Here is a 6,580-nt window from a genome sequence, read left to right on the forward strand (position 1 = left end):
CTAGAACTGACAACACATTAATGCTCACGAGAACGTTGCAGGGAATACAGAGATTCATACGTGACATTTGATAGACGGATCTTGTTCACTCAGTTTTTCTAAGAGGTTATTTTCATCTGCTTCTTTAGGGACCATAGCTACAATGACATCTTTATACCAGCATCATGGTACAGGTATTTCAGTTATCTTAGGAACATATATTTTTCTTGAAAAACTTTACAAGGAAATTTGAGAGAACTAATGAGACATGATTACCCATCGTGCAAGAGGAACTGAAACGGTGAGAACACTGGAACTACGTGGAAGAAATGGTAAAGACGTTGGGGCAAATTAGATGGTGGATTGGCCTGCTTTTAGACTGCTCAGTCATGTGGAAAGTATCTAAGAAGGACAGTAGTTATGGGAAAGACTGCATATTCAAAAACGTTAGGATGAAGGAAGAGAAGAACACCTAGGAAGTGTTGTTAGGTGGCGTTTCAGGAGTACTAGTAAAGAGGGGCCTCTACATCCAGGAAGCAAGAGATTCCTGGTGAGTTTTTCGTGAAGGTGCCAAACCGTTGTTTTGTTTTTTTTCTCTGTTAGGGGAGGCGGCTAAGTAGTGAAATATAACTATTATCATATTAGTGCATATATGCATCTATAAGAGAGGGCTGATAAAGGAAGTCCCGACCGTAAGAACGTTACGTACTGCCCAGAGACTCGGAGTAAGACACCTTCATTCTGCAGCCTTACATAAGGGTCAGTGAAGGAAAGATGACCTTGGGCTGAGCAACCCAAGGGATATTACGTATTATCCCGAAGTTCTGTCAAGGCGCCTTCATCTTGCATACTTATATAGGGACCAGTATCTAGACACTGTATAAGTATGTTTTGTTAGGAGTCCTTTATGTAGTATAGTGTACCACCAGAAAAATATATATTGATAAACATTGCGTTCTAAAAACGTAATAAATGAGTGTGCATGTGTGAGCCTGTGTGAGTGCATTTATATTCATACATGCTGTATGTCAGGGAGATGTCGTGCATTTGGAACTTCAAAAGTTCTATCGAATATGCAACGCATTACTACCATAAAACAATTCTCCCTGTATTTTAATAATTTACTTACCTTTTTATCAATTCATTTATTAATGTGTTAATTTATTTCTTCTTTTCTGATATCTGATCTTATGTTTTATGTATTTCCCATTACCTTCCGTTTCTTCCTTCGATTTAACACTATATTCCTTAGAAACTTGAATTTCAAGTCAGTGGTACCTGTGGGCTTATTCCTTATGAATGGGGTTCATATTCTGAATAATAATAATAATAATAATGATAATAATATTGGTAATGCGTCAGTGGTATAAATGAAAGCATCTGCACGCCTATGCTGCTCAAAGTGTTATGATATTTTAAAACTTTTATTCTTTCCTTAAAAAAAATGAAATGGTTTACTTTTTAAATGTTGCTCTTTAACCTAGATCACTGAATGACAGAAAATAAGGAATAAAAAATATTTTTATACGACAGAAATTTGTTATCAAAGTATTAGTACTTATATAATTTCCAGAAGCGTATCAATCCTGTGATGAGATTATATTTACAATGCATATAAGAAAATTCATTATATTTCATCAGACAAGAACACCATACTTTTTCGTGTTATGTTTAAAATGGGTATTCTACTGACACTTTAATGAACTATATAGCTCACTTAGACCGTTGAAAAATCTACCGGAATCCAAATAGCGCTTGTAAATTTTTGGAAAGATTTCCAAACTAACTTTTTAATGGGGCTTTTACGAGTAGTGCTAAATCTGTCCAAAACCATTTTCTATAAATTAGAGGTTAATTTTATCTTTAAAATTATAATGTTCAAAGGAGCTGTATTTCTGGGTTTATTCGGGTGAAATGTTACTTGCTGAACAGTATATATGGCAGTGTGCAATATATATATATATATATATATATATATATATATATAGAGAGAGAGAGAGAGAGAGAGAGAGAGAGAGAGAGAGAGAGAGAGAGAGAGAGAGAGAGAGAGAGAGGTGTGCGTGCGTGCTTGCGCATAGATGCGAATCTACATATTGATTTATTAATGCACAATATAGAAGTTCAAATATAAGTAGCTAGCTGAAAGATGAACAAAAGTATACTTTAAAGAGAGCTACTAAGAATAAATCATGTCTTCATGATCACTTTGTAGAAATTAGAATCTAATGTACGGAAAAATATAGTTTCTTGGTGAGACAAACAGGATAGCTAACAGAAAAAGCCATAACTTAATGGATTTAAAACAAAAGCAACCGTCTGTGTAGCTGAGAGAGACTTAACATGGGGGGAAAAATAAGCGGATAACCGATCTGTACATGATGCCAGTCTAGGTTTGGGTAAAGGGCAGATGGCAATTCTCGTAGGAGATTTAAATAAAGTCTCTAAGTCAAAATGTATGATACATATTTAGAAGGAAAAGCAGAAGAAACATTACCAGAGATGAAGTCATTCACACTCACACTGGTAAAGATTTTCTTCCTAAAACCACATGTTTATATAACTCAGCAACTTCTGATATACTCATTTTTATGAACGGAGTTGAGAGACACTTGCTCATGGGTATCAATATTGAAACAAGTCTAGCCCACCCCACCTCGAGATATGACGACCTAAATGAAAATCTCCTCCGAGTTCTTGAAAGAGGATGTTCAAACATTGCCAGGACACGATAGAAAGTCAACAATAAACATTGACTGCCGCATCTCATCTTAGTAATCGAAGAGAGGCTTGCAGGAGTTAAGCTTCACTTTGAAGTCAGGATACGTTTTTTTAACAATAAAGACTCAGTATGATTTCTGCTGTTATTACTTCTGCAAATGAAACAAAGTGTGTTACTTCAAGAGCTGCATAGAACTATTCTAGCAATGTCGAAATAATGAAAAATATAAACTTATTTCTTATATCTGGTATATTTGATGAATGGAGAAGTGTACTGTGCAGTAAGAGGGAAAGCTTACAATTGAAATTTTAGTTTCTCTTTGGAGTTCGTAACCCGTGAGCATTCAATGGAATGAACGTAGGAAAAGATTTAGTCCGACAATTAGACGAGAACGTTTATTTGGCGTTTTCCCCTCTTGAAATAAATGCAACAGGGCCACAGAAAAATAAGTCAAAAACAGTTATTCTGCAAGAATTAATCTGGAGTACGAATTCCCGAAGATGATAATTAAATTCAAGGTGTTATGGAAGATGAATTTTGTTCCGAGAACAAAGAGCGTAGTTGTATAAATACATCACTGAAAGAGTTAAATTTGGTCTTGCCTGCTCTCGCAGGTGTAGACAGTGGAAAGAAGACAAGTCACCGGGTCTGTGTTTGTTGCTGTTTGATTTACATCTCGTTTTTTTTTTTTTGTCCTTTCACTCCCATTCCCATCGTATCACTATCGACAGTAAACCATAGGAACTTTGTAGTCATTATCATTTTTATTCTTTTTGTTGTTTAGAGATATAGATCTCCACTACAGCAAGATGGCTTCATAAAAACACAAAACAGCAGTTACAGTCTCATTCATCTTCTTAGCGACTAACTGCCGTACGATCTAAATATTTTTTGGTTTTACTTTATAATCATGACTTCATTTTACTCCTCTTGGAATTTGTGACTTCCTTACCAATAATATTCTTTACCTCTTAACTGCTGTCTTTCTTGCTGGAACTACTGCTGCTGCAACTGTCCCCCTTATCTTGATTAAAGTAACGACCAGCAAGTCTCGGAAACACTTGGAAACAATATGTCTTCTACGAAAAACTAAACTTGTCTGTCGTCCTTGTATTCGCAACGAGGCTGCACATTGAAGTCATAATCTGATCTCATTTCTAATGAGATAAATCTATCACTTTTTTAATTCGCTATAATTCCATTCAGAAAAGATTAAGTCTTTTTGCGATTTAGACCTGGATTAGGAGAAAAGGGCATACTCACTTGCTGTTTTGTCACCGTGTGAGTCTGATTCCAAAATGAGCAGAGTTTGTGTATGACTATCTATGAGCACAAAAAGAAACAACAGCGAAGGTGATTAGGATGGGACAAATACAGTTTGAAATAATGATAATACAAAAATTATGATTCCAGCTCAGAAAAACAGAAAGTCATTAAAATATAGCACAATAACTTCAATATTTGAAGCCTTCAAAAGAACAAATATCTGTGGTTTCTGACCGAAGATAAAATAACAATAGTTGATTATAGCAGTTTAACATCATGGAATAGAATACAATCAGTTAGGCACTAGACTGCTTCACAGAACAGCTTGTTAAGTCTCAGTGCGACTAGCAGAATCGTATTAGTGTAAATAACTTAATGTCTAGTTAATGTTAGGAAACAGAAACCTACCATCACAAACCACTCCATCTAAAAGAGATTAACCTCTGGCATAAGTAGACATCCAAAAGGAAGGTCAAATGACCTAAAACAGGCTGCATTGATTTTATCACCGTTATAAATATATGAGGTCTTATGTACAATACCTAACTTCCGTGCGGCATTTGCTGACACTTTCATTAGATGTTTTTCAAAAGCAAGTTGTAAGTCCAAAGTTACACCAAGTATAGTTAAAGCTTCAAACTCATTCAGCAGAGTCCCATCCACTTGAAGGGGAGGATGGGGTGGAAAATCTGTACGAGATCTACTAATCAGTAGTGCATTCTTTTTACTGGAGCTCAGCCTCATACCCCACCGACTATACCATTCACTAATCGGCTCCATGTAACGATTTAGACTAAGAGCTGCATCTTTTCTCAGAGGTGGAGACTACTACACCCACAGGCGTTGCATCATCGGCATAGTGAACAATCTTGTTTTCCAGGCCACCAACCATATCATTTGTATATACCAAGAACACTACCCTGTGGAACTCCAGACACGATAGATCGTGGTTTGCTAAAGATTCTATCAGCAGCAACTCTGTTTTGCCTACATGTAAAGAAATCTTGAAGTAATCCTAAAACATATCCACCCACTCCAAGATTCTGAAATTTATATAAAAGTGCCTAATGAGATACTAAATCGAAAGCAGCACTAAAACTTTGCATTCCACATACTTGTATAATAGCTTAAATATAAATTTTCCTTTTACTCTGGAGGGCTGGAAGAATAGAAGTTGCCCTGAAATTGTTGTAGCTTAGTCTGGAGATATACCGCTCTTTGGAACAGGACTCTATAACTAAGCTTGCGCTCATCCTCAACTATGCTGAGTCGACATGAAAATCATAGAATCTGCTGATCTCTGGAGACACTAGGAACCTTTTTGAAAAACAAAGCGAAGAAACCATAAGAAAGGACAATTATATAAAAAATCACATCTCGAAAAATAACAACAAATGATGTTAAGTAATAACAACATCCAATACAACAAAACAATTCAAATATCTACCTAACTAGGTGTAAGTAACAGACAAACAGAATAGCACCTTTACAGTTGGTGCTCTCTCTCTCTCTCTCTCTCTCTCTCTCTCTCTCTCTCTCTCTCTCTCTCTCTCTCTCTCTCTCTTATACACACACACACACACAAAACCTCATCCTAGTCGTGGCATGAAGCGCCGTGGGGTTGGTTGATAAATTAGTCTCTTTTCCCGTCAAGACAAACTTAATTCACAAAGAGCAAAGAGGAGAATGTGGTTTCAAGGCACAGAAGAAATAGTCTAAAACCAAAAGAAAATATTAAACGAAGAAGATTTTCCGGAGAATGTTAAGCCATACATTTCCGGGATACGACTAATAAAAGGCTAAAAATTTACAGGCAAAGCTTAAAAAAGAATAGAGCTAGAAAAATGGAGAAATGTTAAAAAGTTTAAGGTGAGTGATGGTAAATGTTGGTAAAACGTAAAGAAAAGCATCCAAACAAAATACGGCCACCTAAATATGTAAACAAAAAACCGAAACATGAAAAAATAGATGTAAGATTAGGCAAAAATAAATGCAAGGTGGTCAAATAATCAATTATAATAGTGGCAGCATGAATAAAATCAGGCATTACTCTTCGTATTTCATTATACCTGATGGAAGGCTTATATCGGATTTATCCCCGAATCACATGAGTCGATTTTATTTTGAATTCAGATGGAAAGATAAACCCATTTTCGACAGGTAAATCTGGTAATTATAGTGAAATACCTGTTGTTTTAGTTCTGCCGAGTGGCTTTAGTATTTTTTCGAGAGCTACCGTTGATGTAGTTTCGGCGTGTGGGGAAATATTTATGGTGTTTCGTTGGACGAATTTGCTGTTACTTTTCAGAATTAGATAAATCAAATTTATTTTGATTTGTTTGTGGATGCTGTTGTTATTCCATCCTTTTAGTCGTCATTACTGCTAATTACGTTGTTGTTGATGCTGTTGGCATTTTCAATTTAACCCTTTAAGAGAAATTACTGGAAAACATTTTTTGATAACTTTTAATTTCTGTGTTTTTCATCAAAGTAAAAGTACAAAGGTTTATGATATATAATTCTATGTGAATAATATCTGCGCCTTTTTAGGATTGGAAGGGATAACGACCTGATAGAATTATTTATATCGGTTATGTTATTTGTTGGCAAATCTTC

Source organism: Macrobrachium rosenbergii, chromosome 55, assembly GCF_040412425.1.
Source record: "Macrobrachium rosenbergii isolate ZJJX-2024 chromosome 55, ASM4041242v1, whole genome shotgun sequence".
In the NCBI taxonomy this organism is placed as follows: domain Eukaryota; kingdom Metazoa; phylum Arthropoda; class Malacostraca; order Decapoda; family Palaemonidae; genus Macrobrachium; species Macrobrachium rosenbergii.